Raw genomic sequence first — 23,995 nt, forward strand, 5'->3', positions numbered from 1 at the left:
TTTTGCAGGGAGAAATTAATGAAAGGGAGAAGCCTGGGAAATTACGAGTTGCCACCTGCAATTTCTCCTTCCAAGGAGAGTGGCGCGAAGGCTGATTAAAGCTGCAGCCGCCCCGCCAGGCTGGCCCAGCAGCTGAGGACCTCGCCCGCCTGCAAGGAGGCAGGTGGGAAGCTACGGGCAGCCCGCTGGGGGAGCCTGAGGCTTAGGCGGCCCCTCCGAGGGACCTCTGGACTGCAGAAACCTCCGGCTGAGAGAAACTTCCTTGCCCCTCCATTACCTTGTAGCAACAGGCGGTCAGCAGGCCTCCTTCGTGACCTGTGGAGCCCCAGGGACTAGAAAGCATGACACACCCCTCTACTCCCAGGTACTGGGTTCCCGGTAGGCTGGCAGGGGAATCAGGGCGGTGGCGCTGAGGGGCCTCCAGCCATGCCTGCGGCTGGGCTGGGTGCCTTCTCCCAGCGAGTCTCCAACTCCACGGGGATGGAGCGGTCGTGGCCATTTCACAGACCAGGACATGGAGGCTCAGCGAGCAGCCTGTGTGCGAGGCGGACGACGAGGGGCAGCCAGGGCTGGGGGCCAACCCAAGCCGTTTGGTGGCAACAGTGGGGCTCCGGTGACAGCAGAGCATTGCCCCTGAGATGAGCCGAGGCAGGACAGTCACACAGGACACCCACTGCAGTAGTTACGACTTGCACCTGACCAGCGGCACGGAGCTGTGAGATCCCAGCCATCCTCCCTCCTGGACGAGGGGGTGTGCAGACCCTGGCCTGCTGACCCCGCCAGCCCCTCCTTCTGCCATCAAGCTGAGTTCCCTGATTCTTAGCCTGCTTTCTGTATTCAGGGCTGGGGCAGCGGACAGCTGGGAGCGTGACTTTGGTGCCATTGCTCTGGGCCCAGGGCCTCACCTAATCTGACAGGAGTCCGGCCATTTCTTCCTTCCACTAGCCCAGAGATCTACAGCTCCCTCAGATCTCAGACCTCACCAAGATGAGAATTCACACTAAGGTGTGAATGACTGATACCAGCTTCATATCTCCTTTTCTAAGGTTTATGTGTTCTGAGGCACTAAACTTGACTTCCCAAATACAAGGATGGTGATTCACAGGGGTAGGAGCTGAAGGGAGAGCCCCCTGGAATGAGAATCTGGAAGCCCCAAGCCTGGCACCAAGGATCAAACACAATGGAATGCAAGCCCCCCAGAGGAAGACCAGGCTTCTGTGCCAGCTCATCCTCCTTGATCTATGTCTCCTAGGAGAAGCCCCACAGCCTCTCTGAGCCTCTGTCTCCTCTTACTCTCCCCTCCCCAGCTGTGTGAGCCCAGGCAAGTCCCTCAGCCTCCCTGGGCTCCAGCTGGGAGTGCCGGTCAGCAGCCTGCTGTGTGGCATCCTTCCGAGGCAGTCTCCGAGGCCCGCTATCTCCCAGCTCGCGGCCCGCCGTATATTATTATAATGGCCGCGGCCAATAGGGGCGCAGGCTATTAGAATGAGTTAAGACCAGATTAATCTGCTTAAAAAAATATGCCTGGTTTTTACGCTGTGCATTCCCTCCTAACAACTCCGGCTCCTTCCAGGCCATTATCTCGTTTTATCGTTAATTCAATTCCATAAACATGTATTAAGTGTCTATTATGTGCAGAGCCCTGGTCTGGGAGCTGGGGTGGGGTGAGGAGGCTGGGGGGCAGCCCCACCCCCAAGTGCCTCTGGTTGGGCTGGGGCCCAGCTCACCGTTGGACCCCCCCTCCCCCACTGGGAGGGGCAGCAGGGGAACCAGAGCTCAGAGGGAGACGCTTACCCATCTGAGGATCTGGGAGTGCTTCTCGGAGGAGGGGGCCCCTGAAAACTGGGCTGGAGACAGTAACATGTGACATGGACAGAGGGCCTACTATGTGCCAGGCACTGTTCTCAGCATTCTACACACAGGGACTCAATCCTACCGACATCTGAGGGAGTGGGCACTAATGTCACCCCTACTTTACAGACGAAGAAGCTGAGGTTCAGAGAGGTGACCTCAGAGGTCCCACAGCTGGTAAGGGCAAAGCCATGAAATCAACCACAGGCCTGGACTTCAACACAGACGCTCTGTAGGGCCCCCAGTGCCTCAAGGTGCCTGAGGAGGCAGGTGGAACAAAGCATGTGGGAAGGAACGAATGAGGGAATGCCAGAACATGCCAGAAATGAGTTTGGTCCTGCCGAGTGGAGCTTTGAACGATGCCTGGATTTGGTGAGCAGAGAAGAGGTGGGGCTGGGGGAGAGGGATCCCTTGGACAGGGCCACTGGGGCAGGAGCAGGACTGTGGGGTCAGCCGGACCAGGTCCAAACCTTGGCTCCATCTCACTGGCTGGGTGATCACACACTGTTACTTAACCTCTCTGAGCCTCAGTTTCCATCTCCGTGAAAATGGGGCAGTAACGCCTGCCTTGCTGGGCAGAGGTAAGGATGAAATGGGCACTGAACCTCTGTGCACCTAGAGTGGACACCAGTGCCTGCAGCCAGGTGTGGAGGGACATGCCAGAGAGGCCGGCGGGCCTGACCACTGGCCCGGGAGGCCATGTGAGAAGCACGGACCGTGGGTCTCAGAGAGATGGCCCACAGTGGACTGGGAGGGGCAGGTGGCACGTGCCCATTCCGCAGATGAGAAGACAGGTAACAGAGGGCCCAGGAACCCCGTGTGACAGCCCCTGGGCTCGTTCTCATGTTCTTCCCCAAGGATGCGTAGACAGCAAATGCTCCCCAGGGCCCCCACCGGCCCTGTCAGCCTGGAGGGAAGAGGGTGGAGACTGCAGGAGCAGAAACAAAGGGCTCTGGAGCCTGGAAGCTGCCAGAAACCAGAGCCCACAGCGGCCGCATGCCAGGACCACAGCAACAGATCACATGCCAGGAGCCTCGATCCATCACCCAGGCCCCCGGCAGGCACTCCCGGCCCCGGCCTGGCCCACAACCCCAGGCCCCTTGCTTCCCACCCCCCTCCTCCCTACCCCAGCACCCCCCAGGCCCCTGGGCCTCCCTGGCCTCTACACCCCCCCGCACACCCCTAACCGTATCCGCCCTTCCGCACCTTTGCCGGCACAGTCCCAAGGCCTGTAGCCCTTCGGTTCCCTCTCTGCCTGGAAAAATGTGTCTTCTCTTCCAGTCTCAGCTCAGACATTTTTCCTCTATGAAACCTTCTCTGTGACCCACCCTGCCCCACAGACATGGGCGGTGGTCCTGGAGGCAGAGCAGCAAGCGACGGGGAACGCAGCTGTGCGTTCAAATCGAGCTCTTCCTGAACTGGCTGCAAGTGACGTCACCTCTGCGCCTTGCTGTCCTCATCTGTCAAGTGGGGTAATGCTAGCACTCCACAGTGTGGTGGTGAGGATGAAATAAGAAAAACGTAACAAAACTGCTTGGAAAAGTGCCTGGTTTTTATCACCATCACACCACCAGCATGCTTTAAGGTTGCTGTCTGTAGGGCTAATTCCACACTGATCCTAATCTCCATCCGTCCCAGCCCCGTCTCCCCCATGCCCTGCACAGGGCGTGGTGCCCAGCAGCTGCTGAATTAGAAGGCAGAACAACCAACTCTGTCTGAGGCAGCCAGGAAGGCTTCATAGAAAAGATGGTACCTGAGGTTTTGAAGGATGCATAGGAGTTCACTAAGTAAAGGGAGCAGACATGGAAGAAATTCCAGGCAGAGGAAATTGTTTCAGTTGGACCCTGCAGGCCTCGAATGCCACACTGAGAAGTCTGGACTTCATCCCAGTGGCAGTGGGAAACAAACTTTTTAATTAGGGCAATGACAGTCACGTGATATTCACTCATCAAACATTTGCTGAGAGCCTACTATGTACCAGGTACTGGGGATATAGTGGGAAACAAGTGAATGTGGTCCTGGGGCCATAGAGCCAACGTTCCAGTCGGGGAGACAGACAGTAACAGAGAGTCTCATAAATAATGCATCGATTCCAGCTGTCTGGAGGGTTCGGCGGGAGGGGTAAGCGGTGCTGAGACCATCGACAATAACAGGAATCCAGCCCAGGGCGTGTGGAGCTCTGAGCAGGCGGTATTTCAGCCAGACCTTAACCACAGGGCTTCGGCAGACAGAGGAGGGGAGAGGGCGTGAAGAGAACATTCCAGGCAGAGGGAACAGCTCAGGCAAAGCCCTGAGGAGGGAAGGAGTGAGGCCTCCGGAGGAAGTGGCGGCCGCACGGCTAGAACGTGAGGCTGGGGGCTGGAGGGTGATGGAGCGCGGAGGGGCAGGGCCCGTGGGCCGAGGAGAGCACGCGAATGTCATCCCCCAGCAACGGGTGGCCAGGCCTGGAGCCTGCAAAGGAAAGACCGCCAGGTCCTGGTCGCCCTTTAAACTCTAGGACAAGGCGCGACGAGTCAGCCCACACAGGCAGACGTGTGGTTTAAGACGACCACCCTGAGAGCCAGCGAGACGCCGGGACCCCCGCCCGCCCGGCCTCCACCCCTGCAACACGGCCGCGGGCAGATGGATGAGGCAGGGCCCCACCCGGCTCGAGTTTCGCTGCGCGTCCAGCTGCATTGGGGTGACACCAGCTCATCCACACCTCAGGAAACACAGCCTGGAGGGCAGGCCAGTCCGGAGCTCCACGGCGGGCCCAGGGCACCAGGGACAGAGACGTGAGTGCAGGAGGGCAGCAGGCAGTGGTGAGGCAGGGCTGCTGCTCAGGCCCCCAGCCACCTCCAGGACCTGCACGCAGCTCTCCCTGCACAGCAGCAGCCCCAGCAGGGGGCCCCGCGGGGCCGGCAGCGGGACATGTGGCCAGGGAGGCAGGGGGCTGCCGACCGCTCTATCTCCTCTATCTCCCAGCACCAAGACCAGGCCGAGACCCACCCCCATGCAGTGGGTGATGCATCAAAAGAGGGCTACTCTGCCTCTAACACCCCCTCACTAGACGGCCAGGAGTGAGGCTCTCGGCCTCTCGTGCCTCAGTTTCCCCATCAGAGAAATGGGGACATTTCTGCCTCAGAGGTGCTCACAAGGCTCAAACCGGATTCTGGAGCGACTGCCTTTCACTGAGCACAAAAGCTGAGGGATGGGGCCCTCCCCCCGCAGCTGCGAGAGCCCAGAGGGTTGCCTCTGGTGCCCTGCCACTGTCACCTAACCATGTCTTGGGCAGGAGTGAGGTGCAGCCAAAGGGCACGGATGGGAGCCACACAGACCCCAGTTGAGGCCTCGTCCCTTCCCCTGCAAAATGGGAATAAAAGCACCTCCGGCCCAGGGCTGTGTCAATAAGTGCAAGAACAGGGTAATCCCAGGCCGATGCAGGTGCACGGAATCTGCCACCTGTCCTCTGACTCTGCCCCTTTTCCTTGTTTCTCCCGCAAACCCATGGGCCAGAGCCCTGTACAGTCAAGACAGCCTTAGCGCCCCAGGCACGTGGGTTACCCAGAAACTGAGACTCAAAAGAGTCTCCTTCCTGGAGGAGGTGCTGAGACTCCAGGGGTTTGCATTTTAGAAAAGGAGCCTGGACAGGGCAACAGTAATGCTAAAGCAATGAATCACTAATGGTAAAATTTCTGCCAAGAGGCAAGGGAGGAAGATATTAAGAGTGGGAGAAAGTCCTTCCGAAGACTTTGAAATCACCTTGCAGAGATGGGCAGTATTTGTAGGCTATGCACTATACTGCTGGCATTACCCCAGGCATGGGAGCCACAGAGAAAACACAGGATCTCCTAGGAAGTGCCCATCATGAAAGAATGAATGACCAAGTGAGGGGATTAGAGTCAAGAAGGACTCTACCACTGACCGTTTCCCACTGGTCAGGAGGCCACCTACATGGCACCAGGCACCAGGACAGCACAAGCAGCCATGGCCCTGCCTGGCCCCTGCCTCTGCCAGGAATGGAATCCTCACGGCACAGAAGAGATGGGTTCCCGGGCTGGACTTGACCTTATGAATGGGGTTCTGATAAAGCCAGGCCAGGTGGGGCCCCAGGCCTAGAAGAATCCATGAAGGGAGCTGGGAAGGTGGGCACAGGTACCACGGGTTGTAGGAGCTTCAATTCTGGAATCCAGTTCCGACCCCAGCAGACAATTGTCAGGACCAAAGTCCAAGACGACAGCCCGTGTTCACGGACACCACCATCCTCACTGCCCGTTCCCCAGCAGGCGGTCTGTCCTGTGGAGACAGACTGACCCACAGCTGCCCCAGCCCATGCCATCCCATCATTGTGACACCCTGGTCACCTCCTGCTGCTACTCTGAGCCTTGGGCTCCTCATCTGAAAACCATGAAGAGCCGGGAGGCGGCAGACGCCAGAGGCCAACAGAGCAGCTCCTCCCCCTTCCTCGTGTCTGTGCAGCAGGTGAGGGTGAGGGGTGCCCGGGCCCTGGCCTCTAACCTTCTCACACCCATACCTCACATCCCCAACACCCAGGCCTCAGGGCCCATGTCCTCACCACTCAGGAGTACGGGTCCCAAGGAAGGACAGCTGGGTTCCTGAGCCGCTGGCTTGGATGCTCGGGTGGCTCATTGTTCCATGTCCAGGACACCAGGCTCTTGCAACCCTCCCAGCTCAGGGGCTCTGCCTGGCTCGCAACACCTCGAGACATGTCCCCTGGACTGGCCTCTCGACCCCTCTCAGCTTCCCCACCGGGGTGCAGGTGATGACGCCCAGTGTGAGTGGGGTCATGGACTCATGTCCAGAGCATCTTCAGGGCCCAGCACTTAGGAGGTGGCTGCTAGGACGTCGGCGGACTCCCTGGTGCGTGGCAGGACTCCAACCCCAATCTGCTGAGCCAGCCGACAGGTGAGCTTGGTGGGTGGCCTGGAACCTCCCAGCCCAGCAAGGCGTCCTCTCTCCACTGGGGGAGGACCCCACAGCTGTAAGCAGAGCCTGCCCGCCGTGCTCTCTCCTCCCCTCTCTAGGCCTCATTCACACTGCGCCTGCCTCCTGGAAGGCGCTCCTCATGTCTAACTCCACCAGGCAGAATCCTACTCCCCCTGGGGTTACCCACCACCACCTCCTCCAGGGGTTTCCTTGACCATCCACCAGAACACATCGTGCGTGCTCTGGACGTCCAGGGCTCTGCGAGGACCCTGGCTCTAACCCTGATAACGCCCACTGCAGCCTGAACAGAATGCTGTTCTGTGAACACAGCAGGCTTAGTCTCACCTCAGGACCTTTGCATGGGCTGTTCCTTCTGCCTGGAACACTCTTCCCCAGGATCTATGCATGGCAGGCTCCTTCCCCTTTTACCTCTCAGCCACAACGTCACCCTCTCAGGGCAATGGCAGGGCTTTGTCTGTACGTTCAATGCTGCCTCCTTTGCGTCTAGAACAGCACCTGCAAGAAGGCGGACATAGGGCAGCAGGGATGGCCCACTCCTGAGAGCTCCCAGCTCCTGCTGGGGCTGTCCCAGCAAGCGCCCGGCATGGCCACCCCAGGATGGGGAGGAGACATCCCACTCACCCAAGGACCTCAAGACAAACTGAGAGGTGATGTGGAGCATGTCTGGAACCAGCCGGAACCGTCTCCTTGGGACGTGCACTCTGTAGCAGGCACCTCGTGAGAATCGTTTCTGTCATCAGGACACAGAGGGGCCTGGCAGGGACCAGCTGCCACCACCGGGGGCCGGGCTGGCGAGCGCCGATGGGCTCTGGGCAAAATTGATGGCTGCTGTCAGAGGATGATTTCCCCAGGCCGACGCGGCCCTCTGAGGAGCGTGAATCCCAGGCAGCGACACCTCCCGGGGCCGGCAGGCAGGCGGGCGCACCTGACCCAGCTGCTCCAGGGCCCGGGGAGCGGCGAGTCCCAGCGGGGCCGTGGGGCAGCAGTGCGCCCTGCATCCTGCAGCTGAGAGGGGGCTCCTGCCCGCAGCCCTTTAATTCGCTCCTGCACCTCCAAGCCTGGCGCAGAGCCTGGCACAGCACAGCCACCCAGAGAATGTCTGTCAAATGAACGAGCAAATAACCGACAATTCTAGAAAGCTTCAGAGGACCCCAGACCAGTGTCTGGAGCAGGGACCCACCAAATGGACAGGAAGGGTGGAGGGCACAGGAATCCGGCCGCCTGGTGCCCACCCATCCACGCACCTACCCTGTGAGGGCAGGAGTGACCGCATGGGGGAAACAGCAGCACGAGACCCCCTCCACCACCCAACCTGGGCCAGAAGCCACCTCCCAGCCCTCCGGACCCAAAGCCTTCAGCTCAGACCACAGCAGGACTTCCTTGTTGTTAAATTGGCTGCCCCTTCTTTTTAAAGACGGCAGGAAATGGGATTTGACGACAGATGCAAAGCCATTTCCATATAGTTTCTTAGAAACACCCGGAATCAAGGAGCAGCCTGAGGAGACCTGAAGGCAGAGAGGCGGCCGCGGGCACCTGCAGAGACTCCCCCAGGACACAGCCCTGCCTGAGAGGGAAGGTGCTGGAAAGGTTCCATCTATCAGGCATCACCCACCACCTTGGAGAGGGGCCTGAGGCACTGGAAAGTGGGAGAAGCCGGCTGGGGCCTCAAGGTGCTCACGAGCAGCTGGGTTTACTGACCCCTCGTGAAAGGTGGCCTGAGGCAAGTACAGGCTCAGAGAGGAAGGACTCCGAGGGGCAGACACCTGCAGGTGGGGCATCGAGGCCAGGAGCCAAGGATGGAGGAAGGGACAGCAGCCCAGGCAGGTGGAATGGCTTGGACAGAGGTGAGAATAACATCCACTCATTCACTTATTCACTCAACAAACATTCACTGACTCTACTTCTGGTCAAGGTCCTTAACTAGCCACTGAGCGAGACTCCCTCCCATTCTCAAGGGTCACGCTAAAGCTGGTGATGGAGGCAGGACAGGAGTTGGTGATTACAGGAAGTCCGGGGACTGGGAGCACATCAGAGACACCCACCAGCCTGGGACAGGGCTGGTCAGGGAGGACTTCCCAGAGGAGGCGGCATCAGAGAGTGGCAGATGAGCCAGAGGTAGCCAGGCAGAGGAGAGAGGAAGGGTGTCCAGGCAGAGGGAACAGCATGAACAAAGATGAAGACAGGAGGTCACATCAAGTGGCTCAGACTGGATCCTGAGTACCAGGAGCCCGGGGCAGGTTCTAAGAGAAGAGTGACAGGTCAGAGTGCACATGAATAGGGGGCCTCACTCAGTCCTCTGGGCTCGCGGGGCCTCTCCTTCACCCAGTCCCAGGGCTCTCTCCCAGCGTGGGCACACCGTGGGCACTCAATGAAGACAAACCAATGGACCCACAGACTAACCTGCCAGGAGGAGCAGAGGAGCCCGGAAGGGCGAGGGGTCAGAGGCCCCCCCAGCCATGCCCTGGGCCAGGCAAACCACACCCGCTCCCTCCCAGTGCCTTTGGTGCTGCTGTGCCCTCTGCCTGGAATGCTATCTCTTCCTGTCTAGTCAACTCTTCCCTCGAGACTCAGCCCGAAAGCCCCCTCCTCCAGGAAGCCTCCTTGACCCCAGGCCTGGGTGCAGGCCTCCTCTGGGCTCCCGCAGCCCTTGGCGCTGACCCCACCCCCACACTGATGCCCTGGGTGGGGTCATGGTTCACATGTGCACCTCCAGCCCTGCCAGTGAGCATCGCGGATGCCCGGGGCCCTGTCCAACACTGGCACGAAGCAGGTTCTCTGAAGAATAAGGTTTGTGGAGAGGCTGAAGGACAGGCGATGAGGACAGGGACCCCCTCAGCGGGGAAGCCTCCTCACTGGCCCCCAGGAGCCCCAGGGGCAGCCCAGGCAGGATCTCCTCCCCACACACACACAAAGCCACACCTGTGCCAAGGCCAGAACACAACCAGGGAAACCCCAGGCCCAGCAGGAAAGCAGCACCCCGGCCCATCTGCTCTGCCCTCCTCCCAGAATATTTAGCACAAGGCTCTGTCCCCCCACTTCTCCCCACTGATCCTGGGGCCTAGGAGAACAAATGCTCACGTCTATTCCGCTAATACAGATCCCACAACCTAGCACTATAATTGCCTATTTGACAAATGAGGAAACCGAGGCCCAAAGACAGTCTCTTTCCTGATCCCTTGCTCACGGAAAGAGTAACTCTTGGTCACAGGGGCTCCCTGGCGCGACTGGAACTGGCATGCCTGTTGTTCACACCATGACTACTCCAGGCTCCACCTAAGCCACCTCACGCCTCGCCCTCTCCAGCCCACTTTTTCTTTCTGAAACTGGGATCTGATCAGATCACTCCCCTGCTCAAGTGCAATCAATGGTTCCCACTGCTGCCTAGATCATGTCCCAACTCCTTGGCTTCCAGCCCTCTGGGGCTGGCACCTGCAACTTTCTGGTGTCATCTCTATCACTTTACTCCAGTCATAAATGTCACCCTTATGCCAAAAGCTGGGTGTCCTTTCCCACCTCTGAGCTTCTGTGCCCACCTGCCCTTCTCCCTAGAATGCCCTTCCTTGCCAAGTGGACTCTGACTTGGCCTTAAGGCATCGCTCAAAGGCCCCACGCCCTCAACAAGCTTCCCAGACACCCCGAGTCCCCAGGCGGCACTGGCCACACTGCCTGCCTGCCTCCTCCAGCAGCCGGAGCGCTTCCCGTGCTTGGCCCTGACTCACCCCCCACCCCCCACCCCTGCCCTCACTCAGCACACCCTCAACAGCTGCTGGAATGAATAAACTGTCTCATTTAGCCACAGAGCACGCCCAGCTCGAACGCCAGCAGTTCAGCCAAGAGCCCAATGAAGGTGGCAGTATTTCACCTCGCCCAGAAATTTACTGCAACTTCTCAAGTCTCACCAGAGTGTATGTTCGGGGGGGGGGATGGGGGGAGGGCAGGGCTGGGTGACAGAGCTCCAATTTAAACAGAGATGACAGAAAACCTCCTCCTCCTCCAGATGCATCTGGTCCATCAAGCTCACGCAGGGCCGTCCCCAGCGTCACCTCATTAGTCCCTCACCACCCTGTGAGGTAGGTGGGCAGGGAAATAATACCCCCATTTCACTGAGGGGGAACCCGAGGCTCAAAGAGGCCAAGTGACCAGTGGGCAGTGTCAAGCCACAAACGAAGGGCTCTGCTCTTTCCTCCCCATTGGGTCTTGGCGGCAAGGAGGATGCTGGACACAGCAGCGGAGCAGCTGGGGGGGTGGTGTCTGTGGGCCTTTCCCAAGGCCTGGAGGTGAAGGCGGGGAGCCGAGGTGGTGGGCACAGGGTGACCCTTCCTCACAAACCTGGAGGGACAAACGGCAGCCAGCCAGCAGGGCCCAATTAAGTAGCTGGCTTCAAAGGCACCCATCAGCCAAGAGGAGCCAGATCCCACTCGAGCCCGGGCAGGAAACCATCCCGGCTCTGTGCCATGCGCGCCCGCACATCCCCTGGCAGCCCTGTTGGCCATGCTCCCAGAGCCCCACAGGGCAGGCAGGCCCAGGCGGCCCAGGTCTCACAATGGAGGCCCCTACCAGCCCCGGCATAGGGGCATGTGCCAGGGGAGGCCTGGGCCCTGACCCCGCCACCACCCCTGGCCCGCTTACCTGCCAGTGGCCCTGGCCATGGCCACAGGCCCTGTTGGGGCATCCCAGGCCCCGCCCAGCTCGCCGGGCCTGATTTGCATATGCTAATTAGCTGCACATCCCTCGCTCCCCTTGCCAGCTTGTTTGGGGAACGGCTGGATCCGGCTATACCTGTACCGTGCTGATGTCACGCCGAGCTATTTCCAGCCTGGTTGCCATGGAAACCACAAGGCCTCAGCTCCAGTTAGGAGTTCAATATATAATTTACTTACTCCCCCATCCCCCCAGCCCCACCCCAAAGAGACTGGGGCGTACGGGGAACAATCGGCTAAAATACACAATAACACCCTCCACTTCCCTCGGAGGCCTGTGAGAGGAGAGGGGAGGAGGAGGAGGGGGAGCGCGGCGCAGTGGAACGGTAAATCCATTTTGGAAGAAGGGGGGATGGCGGGGAGAAGAGCTTTCCTCATTACGAGGAAGAACAGAGGCTGGCATTTGGGGACGATTCCAGGGAGCGGGCACAGGCCTGGTGAGGGAGGCAGGATGCGGCCCTCTGCCCAGTGACCCCCAGCACGGCCTGGCCAAGCCTTCACCAGGGACCTTGGGTAAGGGAGGACACGGGCGAGCCGTGGGGCCCCAGGTGACCAGCCTCGCTCTGTGAACCCCAGGCTGCAGAGGATACCGCTATCTCTCTGGCACTGCTCCCAGCACGTCCAGCGCAGGATGTCACCAGGGCCTGCTGCTCAGAAGCTGTCCAGAGAGGCGTCAGCCACCCCAGCCCAGGGTGTGCCCCCTGGCTGGGTGGGGGAAGACAGATTATGGCACCTGGCAAGGTCCACACTGACAGCCACCTGAGCACAAGGCTATGGGGGCACCAAGGTGATGTGTGATTGTTGGGAGCCAAGTCAGAGGCGGCTTCCTGGAGGAGGTGTTGGCTGAGCTGAGACTTAAAAGGTGAAGACGTGGCTGGGCAGAGAGCATTCCCAGCAGCAACCACAGCATGAACGAAGGCCAGGATGGGTGTTCCTCTGGCCCTGTCCTTAAGCCTCACAGGCAGGGTGACCTGAGGGCTGGCCCACCTGCCAGTGCTCCAAGCTCAAGCTTCCCCAGCCCTGCTCCTGCCTGGGCAGCCATGGAAGGCCGTGGGGCCTCACTGTGTGTGTAGGTGGGGAGGCAGGGGCCTAATTTCAGGTCTCCCCCCCACCCCCCAACAATACTGCACAGCCTTCTGGGCCTGGCCGCACTAGGACCAGAGGGGCTCTGCACAAGTCATTTCCCTTTCTGACCTGTAGTTCCCGCCCCATCCAATGGGGACACTATTTGAGCCCAGAGAATCAAATGAGAGAGCAAGCGGTCAATGAGTAGAGTTTTAACCTTCCACCAGCACAAAACTTTAGAGCCAATATCTCTAATTCTCATGAGTATCAGACCCCTATTTTCTGGATGAAGAAACTGAGGCAGGGAGTAAAGAACTAAATAAAGTGTCAGGGCTGAGCTCCGAGCCCCACTTCACACCCCACAGAGATGTGGACAAACCATGGGGGTCCATGGAGGACAGACAAGGAAGCCAGCTGAGAAGGCTCGCTTCTCGGATCCCCATGGCAGGGCCGTGGTGCACTGAGCAACTGGGATCCTGGCCAGGCCTTCCCCAGAAAACCTCTCCCCCCAACCCCAGCCCACGGGCTCGCCCAGCCCTGCGTCTCTCTGAGTTCCCCTCTCCCTCATCCAGCCCCCAAAAGACCCTAGATCCTGCCATACCGTGCCACACCCCATGGCTCTGCCCTCCCATTTCTCATCCTCCCTCTGTCCCACCACTGCTGGTTCAGGAACAGGATGAGGGAGCACAGTGAGCCCCCACCTCCTCATCACGGTCCTCGAGATCGGGCCCCTCAACTTCTCTACCCTTTCCTCTTCCACTCTCACCCCCGCTCACTCTGCTCCAGCCACACTGGCCTCCCGGCTGCTCATTAAACTCACCTACCATGTTCTGGCCTCTGGGTCTTTGCACATACTGTTCCACCCATTCGAAATGTCTTTTCCCAGAGAGCCATGGAACACAGCAGTGAGAATGTGGACGATGGGGCCAGAAGGCCCGAGTCTGGCGCCAGCCTTGCCACTTAGCAGCTGCTGACCTTGGGCACCATTGACAGGACTGGCAGTCATGTTCCTGCTGTGTCTCCAGACTAGGCACACAATAGGTGCTCTGCATGCGTCTGGGAACAGATGAGGGGACCGACACTTGGATACACATGAACAGCAAACATGTGACCTGAGTGACCCGCAGGCCTCGTCCGGGCTCTGGAGCCACCCCTAGCCTGGATCCTGACTTCCCCAGCCACATGGCAGCAGCCATAACTTCAGGGCGGCTTGGGCGCTGTGAGCACCTGGCTGGAGGACACACCTCTCGCAAGGGCCCTCTGGAGTGGGGACCCCAGGCCAGCCCCACAGCCGGGCATACTCACAGCTGTGTTTGTCCACGTGCACGGCCATTCCCACTCCCCCACCACCCAGTAATGTACACACGGCCTCCCAGGAAACTGCAAAAAATGAGTTAATATAACATTATGGCTGAGAATTTAAATACACAGGAGTCAGGCAACGCAGACTTACAGTTCCCCAAGCAACTGTAAAAACCGCACGAGCAATTGAGGAGCGAGGGCTGGCAATGGATTTAAGGCCATCTCGTTCAGAGGCAGACCCAGGCGGCCGCGCCCTGACCTGCCAGTGACAGACAGAGGCCCAGACGGACGGTCCTCACAGGCGTGAGGGAGCACCGGGCTCCAGGGACATGCAATTCAGGCCACATGGCTCACTGGACACGACCCTTTTGGGGATACGAGGGAGACCCCAGCAGGGGCTGGAAGGAAGACCCCTACCCCACGGCCCTGTGAGCGGGGCCCCCAGTTTCCCCCCACTCCAACTGCACCCACAGCCCCCACCCCGCCTTCTATGGCCAGCTCACTCCAAGGGCTCAGGACCTGCACGCAGCCTGGCACTCCTGTCCCTCTCCATCTGCAGAGACACATCCCATGAGGCAGCCTCCCAGGGCCTCCTGTTCCCTCTTCAGCAAAACAGTCTTGTGTGTAACTACTGACTCAAGACAACGGGCTCTGGGTCCTGCTGGGGGACAGCCCAACCCCACCCCAGAGGGGCCCTGGGACCCTGGCAAGTTGCCGGCTCCCCTGTGCCTGTTTCCTCATGGAAATGGGGGCGCTCATAGCCGCCCCGCAGGACAGGGACAATCAGATGAATTCACACATGAAACATTTAGAACACCACCTGGCACGTGGCAAGTGATTATGATTGTTGCCACTGTTGCTTTCCCTTCCAATTCAACAAGAATCTGAGGAAGCACAAAACACAGGCAGTGGCACCTAAATAAGGGAAATGGAGGGAAGAATTCATTTGTTCATTCATTCATTCATTCATTCACTTAGCAGACTTATCGAGAGCTCACTGTGTCAGGCCCCAAGCTGGGCAATGAGAGGCACCTGTGGACACTCAGGAGCTAAACACAGGGGAAGGGAGTCCCAGCAAACACCTTAAGGTCCTTCTAGAGGCTGGCTGCAATCTGGCTCGGGGTGTCCCAGCAGCCATCACACGTGGAGGGAGGGAGGAGGGCATCGGCTGGAAGACATCAGAGGGACAAGAAGCCCTTTTCTTGATCATGACATCAAACATGAGCAGGAAGGGTCCAGGGTCTCCCTGGGGAGGACACAAGGAGGGACTTCCGTGGAAGAGACAGGGCCTGCAGTGGGCCAGGAGAGGCGGGCAGAGGTTGGGAGGGAAGTTCCCTCCTTACTAGAGATGCATTGGTCCAGCAGAGCACGCGGCCAGCAGGAGGATTCCTAACACGTCAGTGCTGAGCAAATGAATGAGCGATTGAGCGAATGAATGAATGAGCAAATGAAAGAGTGAAGGTGCGTTCTGGGAGTCCAGGCCCGGATCACTCACGCAGCTCAGTCTTCTTCGGCCTCTAGTTCAGAGGCTGAAGCCCCCACTGGACAGCCCGACCAAGGACGTCTGAGCTCCAGGACCCTAGTCCCAGAGCCTTGGGGAGGCTGGGCTGGCAGCCCATCTTGCGCCAGGAGAGGGTGGGGCCAGCACTCGGGGGCTGCCCAGACAAGAGGGGCTCCGAGGACGCCAGAGCTGGGAGGCCCTCAGAGGCCATCCCGCTCAAGCCTCTGGCCTCAAGGGGAGGAGCGGTATGTTCAGGTGAAGGGACAGAATGGAGTGAGAGAGGCGGGGTGAGACCCTCGGTCATCAGGGGTGACCTCTCTGAGGAGGTGACGGCTGAGCCAACCCACGCCCGGCTGTGAAGGTAGAGCATTCCAGGCAGGGGTCCCGCAAGTGCAAATGGCCAGAGGCAGAAACAGGAAACGTCATGAAGTAGTGGGCGCTGTGGTTGTGGTTCAGGGCACAGACCCTGGAGCCAGGGGCCCGGATCCGAATCCAGCTCTGAGCCTCAGTTTCCCCATCTGTAAAATGGGGGTGACAACTGTACATACTTCAGGGGCTGCTGTGAAGATTAAAGCACAGAGCAGGCAATGCGGGAGCTGGTGTTATCATTACTGTTGTTATTATGGGGCAGGGCAGGGACTGAGGGACACGAGAATTGGGAGGAGGGGCGACAGATCAGCCAGCAATGGTGAGAAGTAAACAATTAACGTCGCCAGGCCTGATAAGGTGGTGAGAAAAACAAAAACTGGGAGATGAACAGAGGCAGTGATACCAGAAAACAATCCACGATTTGAGAAACGATCTCCACCACTTGTTCTGAACCATGTGGTCTGCTAATGTCCTTTCCCGGCCACTGTCTCGTGCGATCTCCCGGCCACCTGGGGAGGTGAGGACACCAAGGGCGGAGAGGCGAAATGGCTGGCCCAAGGCCGCCAGCCCGTCTGTGGACAAGGTGAGGCCAGAAGAATCCCGGCCTGGGTTCTCTCCTTGTCCCTGGCCGGGTCCCTCTTTGTCCCGTGCTCTTGTCCCTGGGCTCAGGAAACTGCTGAATGAATGAACGAACAGACAAACGTCTGAACGTCAAGCAAACATGAGTCAGATCTCACGCTGGCAGCCCCAGTTCAGGGCCCTGCTCCCAGCGTGCCGGACTCTCAGCGTGCCCTCCCGGACCAGGGCTCTGCTTTTCCCCGCGGGGCACACGGACACTCAACGGAGCCACCGAAAGGTGCCGGGGACAGCAGCCACCTCTGGGCTCCCTACGCTGTTCCAGGGACAGGACCAGGCAAGGGGATGTTCCTCCCCCAGGAGCCCAGAAGCCCAGCAGCCACTCCTGGGCCGGCTTTGGGAAGGAAAACCTCCAGGAAAGTGCCCTCAAGGTGTCCCCTCCCACCTGCTGGTCCCTCCTCAGCCTCCCCCTCTCACCTTACCAGGTGGGACCCCTGGGGCCAGGCCCCTGACTGTCCCAGCACCACCACCATCTCCTGCCCAGCAAACCACCGTGGTGTCCTCCGCAGGGGCATTAGCGAGAGGCAGGGCTGGCACCAGCCCGCAGCAAGTCATGCCAGCAGGGGGCCTGCAGACCTAACCCCACTCTGCTGCTGGCCTTTGTGCCACACCGCGGGCCTGGGCCTCGTGCCAGGAGTCCTGGCGGGCAGGACACCAAGGAGGGGCCCCAGCCTCACCCTCAAGGAGCTCAAGGTCCAGACCAGGGTCAAAGGCAGGCAGGAGTGACCCCAGCTGGGGCCTCACCAGAGGCAAGGGCCCTGAAGCTAGAAGGACAGAGAACTTGACACACTAGGGCTTCGAGGAGAAGCGGGGGTGGAGCCGAAAGGGCCTGAACAGAGAAGGACGAAAGGGACAGCGGGAACACAGGCCAGTCTGAAAGCCCAAGGGGCGCAGGGGCCGGGAGCAGGGGCTGCGCTGAGCCCCAACGCTGCCCCCGCCTCGCTCTGTGGCCCAGGGTGGGCCTCAGCCCCCCGGGATGAAAAGGACCATCAGAAGCTTACCTCGCAGGGCAGCCGTCACTGCCATCCTTGCGGAGACGAAGCCACCTGGCGTCTGGCGGTTGACGCCCCAGGACACGTGTCGAGGAGCACCACCCAGACTGCCTCAGGGCCAAGAGCGGTTTCCCGGCTGCCAGGGTGCTGGCTGCGGAGGGCTCACACCGCTGTGACCCTCAGCAGAAGGGAGCCGCCTCCCCTGGGGACACCCTCTCCCTGGGGACAGCTGTACCCAGCGGCCAGTCAACACAGGGCACGACGGCCTCGATCTGGGACGGCTCTGCAGGACCACGCCAGCTCCATGCCCAAGGGGTCCGGGGGCCTCTGCTGCGACGGTGCCACAGCCCAGCCTCACCCTCCGCCCTCACGCTGCTGCTCCGGGAGCGCTCCCCGATACACCTCCCACACGGGCACCCTGGAGCCTGTCTCCACGGGAGCCACCTGTGACAGTGTCCTCTCCTGTCCCGGCTGGCCTGAGGCTGAGCGGGGAAACTCCCAGCAGACGTGAAACACGACACCCTCGCCAGAGGTCATCCTGTGGCAGACCCTGTGATGCGCATCAAAGACCCTAAGCCAGGCGTGTGCTGGGGCCCAGCGGGCCAACGCCAGGCTCTGCGCGAGGACGGGGACAGCACTGAGAGCACACCCAGCACAGTCCCGGGGAGGAGCACTAGACTCAGAGCCTCATGGAGCTGGGCAGCATCCCCAGCTGGGCTGCCCCAGGCCAGTCCTGCACCCCTCTGGGCCTCAGTTTCCTCATCTGTGGTCTGGATCGAGCTTTTAAGTTAGCAGAGAGCTGCCACATTCACTCCCTGAGGTGGCTTTACCAGGCTGTGTCAGCCTTGCTCACCTTCTACAGAGGAGCCCAGAGAGGGCCCGTGACCTGCCCAGGTCACACAGCCAGGTGAGCCGAGAACTGGAGCTCTGGGCACAGCCCACCCTGCACTGCTAGTGGCTGCTCAGTCCCTTAGGGAGCACTTCCCGAGCGTCTTTTTCTGGTGAGGAACGTGCAGATCTTTCTCCGCAGCCTGAAATGAATCCCCACGGCATCAGATCAGGAGGAGAAAGGAATTAATACGTATTAAATGACTACTGTATGCCAGGCACGTCCCCAAGGGACTAACCGTCATGACAGCCGCAGGAGGCAGGCGGTACTCTCCCTACTTGGAAGGGACGGCAGAGGCACAGAGCGGTCACAGAGCCGAGCCGGGGTTGGCCCCACGTCTGTCTCCGAGGTCAGCACTGCTACACTGGGGCCACGGGGAAGCCCTGGACACAGTGCCTGAGAACACAGCTGGATGCAGCCCCTCCTGACAGGGTCTCCGAGGAGGAGAGGCCTTGTGTTGAAGCAACAGGAGGGAGAGATGGGCGCCTGCCACGGCCCTCAGAAGACCCTGCCTGAGGGAGGGCGTGACCTCGGGGCTCCCCAACCTGCTAACCAGACCCAAAGGGGCGGGCACAGGCCTTCCCAGGAACCTACAGGGGTGAGCGGGCGCCTGGGAAACGGGGGGAGGGAGGGCTCCTAATTTCCTGAGTGGGACCCTCGGGGGCCCCTCCCCAAAGGCATTTCACACACATTCCCACACTGAGCCCCCACCTCCAGGCTTTGATGGGGGGAGTGAGCCCATTTTACAGACAGGAAACAGAGGCTCAGAGACGGCACTTTCCTTACCCAAGAGGACACACAGAAGAAGGGGTGGAGCTGGGCCGTGAGCCCTGAGACTTCCAGGCCGCAGGCTACAAGGACACCCCAGATTCACAGAATCCAAAAGTACACGTGTGACACCTCACTGACTACTCCCCAGCTTAAACCAACTCCTGGAGGTCCTGCCCCATCAGGCCCCACACTCCCGCCCTTCAGATCTTCTTGCTCTGACCACACGTGCCGCCCTCCACAGGGCCTTTGCACAGGCTTTCCCTCAGCCTGGCACACTGTCCCCTGCCTCTGCCCTTTTTAGTCCTACCTATTCCTCCCATCATGGCACTGGGCCTCCTCCTCCAGGAAGCCTCCATGATCTCCCTCAGTCTTCGCAGCCCTTGTCTCGGCTGCAATGTTACTTTTACATCTGTGGGCGTCCACTGAGCCGTCACTGTTGTTGAGTCAGGCCCCATCTTCTCTTAGGTGAACCTAAGCATCCTGTCCGCCACCCTCCCAGGCCGGGCCACAGAGAGGCTATGAGCTGCTCCCTCTGCACGTCCTGGGCTGCTCTGCCCACGTGTTCCCTCCAGCCAGGCTGGACACGCCCCCTGCAGAGCCCAGGAAACAACCAGGGTGCCCTGGGAAGGCAGGTGGCCTGGAGCTGGCCTCCTGAGGGGTGTCCTGGAGGGCTTCCCGAGGCAGCACAGGATGGGTGCCCTCAGGATCCAGCTGCCTGATGGCCCTGAGGTCCAGCCCTCACCGAGGGTCTCAGCCCCAAGACCCCAGCACAACCCACAGGGCTCAGGCCCGTTCTCAAGCACGGTTCCCAGTCCACAACCCACCTTGAACCTGGGCTGGTCACCTCCAGCCTTCTTTCCTATCCCCAACCTCTTGGTTACAAGCCCAGTCCTTGGCTTCAGACTGCCCAGGAGCAAACCTCAACTCACTCACTCCCTTGCTGTGTGACTCTGGGCAAGTCACTTAACCTCTCTGGGCCTCAGTTTCCTCATCTGTAAAATGGGGAGTGGGACCACACTACCTCACGGGGCTGTGGGTGGAGTCAAGGGGATGATATATGTGAAATGCTTAACCTGGGCCCAGCACATGGCACGGACTCAACACACCTTTGGGAGCATCATTGTTCACTCTCGCTGAATTCATTTGCTGGGACACGTTCCAGGCCCCAGAGGAGGCTCCTGATGCAGGCCTCAGCCAGGGATGGCCATGCCAGGCTGGAGGAAGCACAGGAGCCGAGGCTGGGCTCTGTCGCCAGCCCTCGCCAAGGCAGAGGTCCAGCCCATGCCTCCCTGCCCACCATTCATGGGCCCGCTCTGTCATCACCTGCATCCCACCAGCCTCCCCCAACCCCGGCCCAGCTCACTCCACATCTCGGCTCTGGCAGCTTCAGCTCCCCCGCCCCTCTCTGCACCAGGGCAGAGACCCGCTGGGGTGAATCTGAGAAGCCAGTCCTTCCAGAGCCACCGCCTCCCCAGGCAGGCGACAAGAGCAGCAGTCACACCAGGCAGCAGTGCGGAGGAGGGAGCAGGGTGGCGGGATCCCTCCGGCAGCAGCGAGGCCATAAAGCTGTCCTTCCTCCAGGCTCTCAGGCCGCCCAGGGCTGCTCGCGTCTGCCCGGGCAGCAGGGGCAGCGCCTGTCAAGTCAGGCACCCAGCCTGGACACACCTGCTTTGAGTGGCCACAGGACAGATGGCCACGCAGGACCCAGGGCCCCACACGTCCCTCGCCAGGAGGAAGAGGCCGTGGTTATTCGGAGCAGAGTAAGGCGAGCGAGCACAAAGTGGGGAGAGAGGAATGGGGATGAGGCTGAGAGGCTGTGAATGCTGGGCCAGAAGCGGAAGGTGGGCTCTGTGCTGGGGGAGCAGGGAGCCACGGACAGTACAGGGAGGAGGGAGTGTTGAGACAACAGGGGTGGTGGGAACAGGACAAGAGCAGACACACCTGGCAAGCCACCCAGGAGGCACTGAGGGGATGCAGGAGGCTGGAGACGGGGCCTGGCTTCAGACGGGGGCAGAGAAAACTGTGAAGCAGCCAGTGCCCTCCCACATCCGCCCTCTGGAGTCCCCTCCATTCCCCTGCCCGCCCCATCTCTAAGCCAGGCCAAGCCCTCGGAAAAGGGTGGCATCAAATTGGTTGGAAATGGCTCAGGGGGCGGTGGGGGGAGTGTGGCCTCTGGAGCTACTAGGTTCAAACACAGGGCCTGGCCCAGAGTGACCGAGACCCACCCACCGCCCAGTGGAGGCCCCGAGCTGCCTGCTGGCCCCTCCCCGGCCCTCCTCTGCTGTGCAAGCGCTTAAGCCCTGGACGAGATGCCAGGTCCCAGCTGAGCCCCCTCCTCGTCTGGGTGCCCCTGTGGACTCTACCCCAGGCTGAGCCGACAGCCCCTGGTCCAGGGCCCCTCAGGGGGCCACCAGGTAGACCTGAGGCTACAGACGCCTGCAAGGCACCACCCTCCCATGCTGTGGGCCTCAGTTTCCCCACTGCAGCATGGAACAATGACCCTTCCTTCAGGGCTATCAGCAAGGTTAAATGAAAGATCACACAGTGAACATGCCCTGCACAGGGCATGAAATTACTCCCTGCCCTGGGAAGCACGGACACCTTCAGTGTGCTACCAGATGACACATTCCCCCCCAACACCACACTCCCTCCTACTGCCTACCTCAGAGCCTTTGCACATGCTGTTCCTCCTGCCTGAAACACTTCCCTGTGTCTCTCTCCCCATTGGTTGAGATGGGCTCAGTTGCCACCTCCTCCAGGAAGCCCTCCCTGGCTCCCTAAATGAGGCCAAGGTCCTATGAGTCTCTCCCACCAGAATGCCAACTCCACGAAGGCAGGATGGTGGCTGGTTTGCCCACTGCTGCGTATTGTCATAAATATTCGCTGAATGAATGAATGAGATACAATAACAACCATCCAGACCTTCAGTGACAACACAAGGCCATCGGGGGTGACGGGGCCTGCCCTGAGGGCTGCAGGTGCTTGTGGAGGCTTCTGACCCGGTCCTCAGTGTCTGAAAAGGATTCCCAGAGGAGGTGACACCTCAGCCTGAAAGCTGAGACATGAAGCCACAAAGTCCCAACACCCTCTTTACAGATGGGGAAACTGAGGTCTGGAGTCAGGGGGCTGCCCCGTGAGGGTCCGGGGGCTCTGCCAAGTCCCCCGCCCCCGGGTGGCCCCTCCCACTCCCCAGCACCACCGCCTCCCGCCCTGGGGGCCTGGTGGCGGGCGCTCAGGTTCGGGTGCGCGAGGCTGGGTGCGCGGCTGTGCGGCTAAGCAGGGCAGCTGGCAGCTCCGAACCAGCTGTTTGGATGACAAACTGCGTTCAAGCTTCATTAGGGTAATCACGGGCTCCCCTCCCGGCAGCGCCGCGGAGCGCGACTGTCAACCTGAACTAATCAACCCAGCCCCGGGACACCGCCGCCGCCTGACGAGCCACCGAGCTGCCTGGCGCTCCTGGCCTGGCCCAGCGGGCTGGGCCCGGAGGAAGGCCAGCCTCGCAGACTGCTGCACGGCCCCCAGGGTGGGCGAACCCCAAAGGCCCCATCCTCACAGGATGACAGTGACTGTCACTCCCATTCTCACGGCTGGGACACGGAGCCCGTGAGGGGATGTGACGGAGGCCGCACAGCTGTGGGCGGGAAGCCGGACTCAAACCCAGGTCCGCAGGCCATCACTCCTGCTCCCACCGCCTCCCACACCTGGGCAACCCTCCTCCTTCCCCCACTTTGAGGCCCAGCAGGCTGAGCCTGGGGCAGAGGTGGGGCAGCTGCGTGGTCCTGACAGCCCCTTGATTGATCTGGGCGCTGGGCCCTGCACCCCAACAGGGACATCTCGGCTCTGGTGACACAGGTGCGGAAAGCACCCTGCCAAGCATGGGGGCCAGTGCTGGAGCGGACATCACTGTCAGGGGTGGCATCTGCCCTGTAACCAGTGGCCACCTCCCTGCTCGGCTGGGCTGCCCCTGGGCATCTGCCCGTCTAAGCCAGCCCGTCCACCCCACATCCTCCAAGTCAGAACTCGGCCAGAAGTGGCAGGTCTGGCTCCCTCGTTTGACAGTTAGGGAAACTGAGGCCCAGAGAAATGGTATCAGAGACGGTGGGAAGCAGTGGAAAGAATACAGGCTTCAGAAGCAGATGTACATACATTCATTGATTCATTCATTCATCCATCCATCCATCCACTCACTCATTCACTCAGCAAACACTAGCGGAGGGGCTGCAGCACGGCGGGCCTCAGTACACGATGAATGAGCAGATGCCTCGAAGAATGGGTGAACAAATCAACGAAGGGTGCAGGAGATGCAGCCGTGAACTCAGCAGACACCATCCCTGCCTCCTGGAGTGGAGTTTACTATCTGGTGAGGCAGGCAGATGCTTAACTGACAATTAATTACAAATGACACGGGCAGTAAAGTAAAAGCATGAACTAGCCTGATGACATCCACCAGGAGGGCTCAGCCTGGTCTGGGGAGGTCCCGGCAGCAAGCTGGAGGAGGTGACACTCCAGCCAGGCCCTGAAAGGAAGCTCAAGGCAGACAGGAGGAAGGAACAGCATGTGCAAAGGCCCTGAGAGAGGAAGGAGCTTAGGGCTTTTGAGGACGCAGGGCCCATGCACCTACGTGGCCGGAGGGCAGGGACGGGTGCCAGTGCTGGTGCAGGCAAGGCCAGGGGGAGGATGCAGGCCTTTCTTCCAAGGGCGATGGAGCCACTGGTGGGTCGTGAGCGGGAGTGATCTCTGGGTGCTGTGGGGAGAATTAGCAGGAGGGTTCGAACCCCATTCCGCCGACTTGTGTGAAAACAACAGCAGCGACGACCCGCAAGACGCCGTGCTGAGCGGAAGCGGCCGACGCGACCAGGGAAACTGCGACTCCGTTCACGTGAGGTGCAGACTGACAAAGCCAGCCTCTACTGTTGGATGCCGGGGTTGGGGGCTGTCGGCGGCAGGGGGGCAATGACCAGAAGGGGCACCAGGG

At 60.3% G+C, this 23,995-nt stretch overlaps 1 protein-coding gene across 5 annotated transcripts in view; it reads right to left on the reverse strand.

Moving 5' to 3' along the window:
- Positions 1-23,995, reverse strand: part of TCF20 (transcription factor 20) — a 184,969-nt gene that overhangs the window by 130,679 nt on the left and 30,295 nt on the right. Inside the window, exons 1-3 of one of the 5 annotated variants that reach the window (XM_070253763.1) lie at positions 11,425-11,578; positions 7,417-7,603; positions 7,120-7,290 (exon numbers count right to left, since the gene is read on the reverse strand). The exons of 3 other annotated variants lie outside the window; for them this stretch is intronic. The gene's annotated coding sequence lies outside the window, so the exon portion shown is untranslated. Of the gene's footprint in view, positions 1-7,119; positions 7,291-7,416; positions 7,604-11,424; positions 11,579-23,995 lie in introns of those variants that run through there. One more of the 5 variants, XM_070253762.1, reaches the window with a different exon arrangement.

Source organism: Equus caballus, chromosome 28 (assembly GCF_041296265.1).
Source record: "Equus caballus isolate H_3958 breed thoroughbred chromosome 28, TB-T2T, whole genome shotgun sequence".
NCBI classification, from domain to species: Eukaryota; Metazoa; Chordata; class Mammalia; order Perissodactyla; family Equidae; genus Equus; species Equus caballus.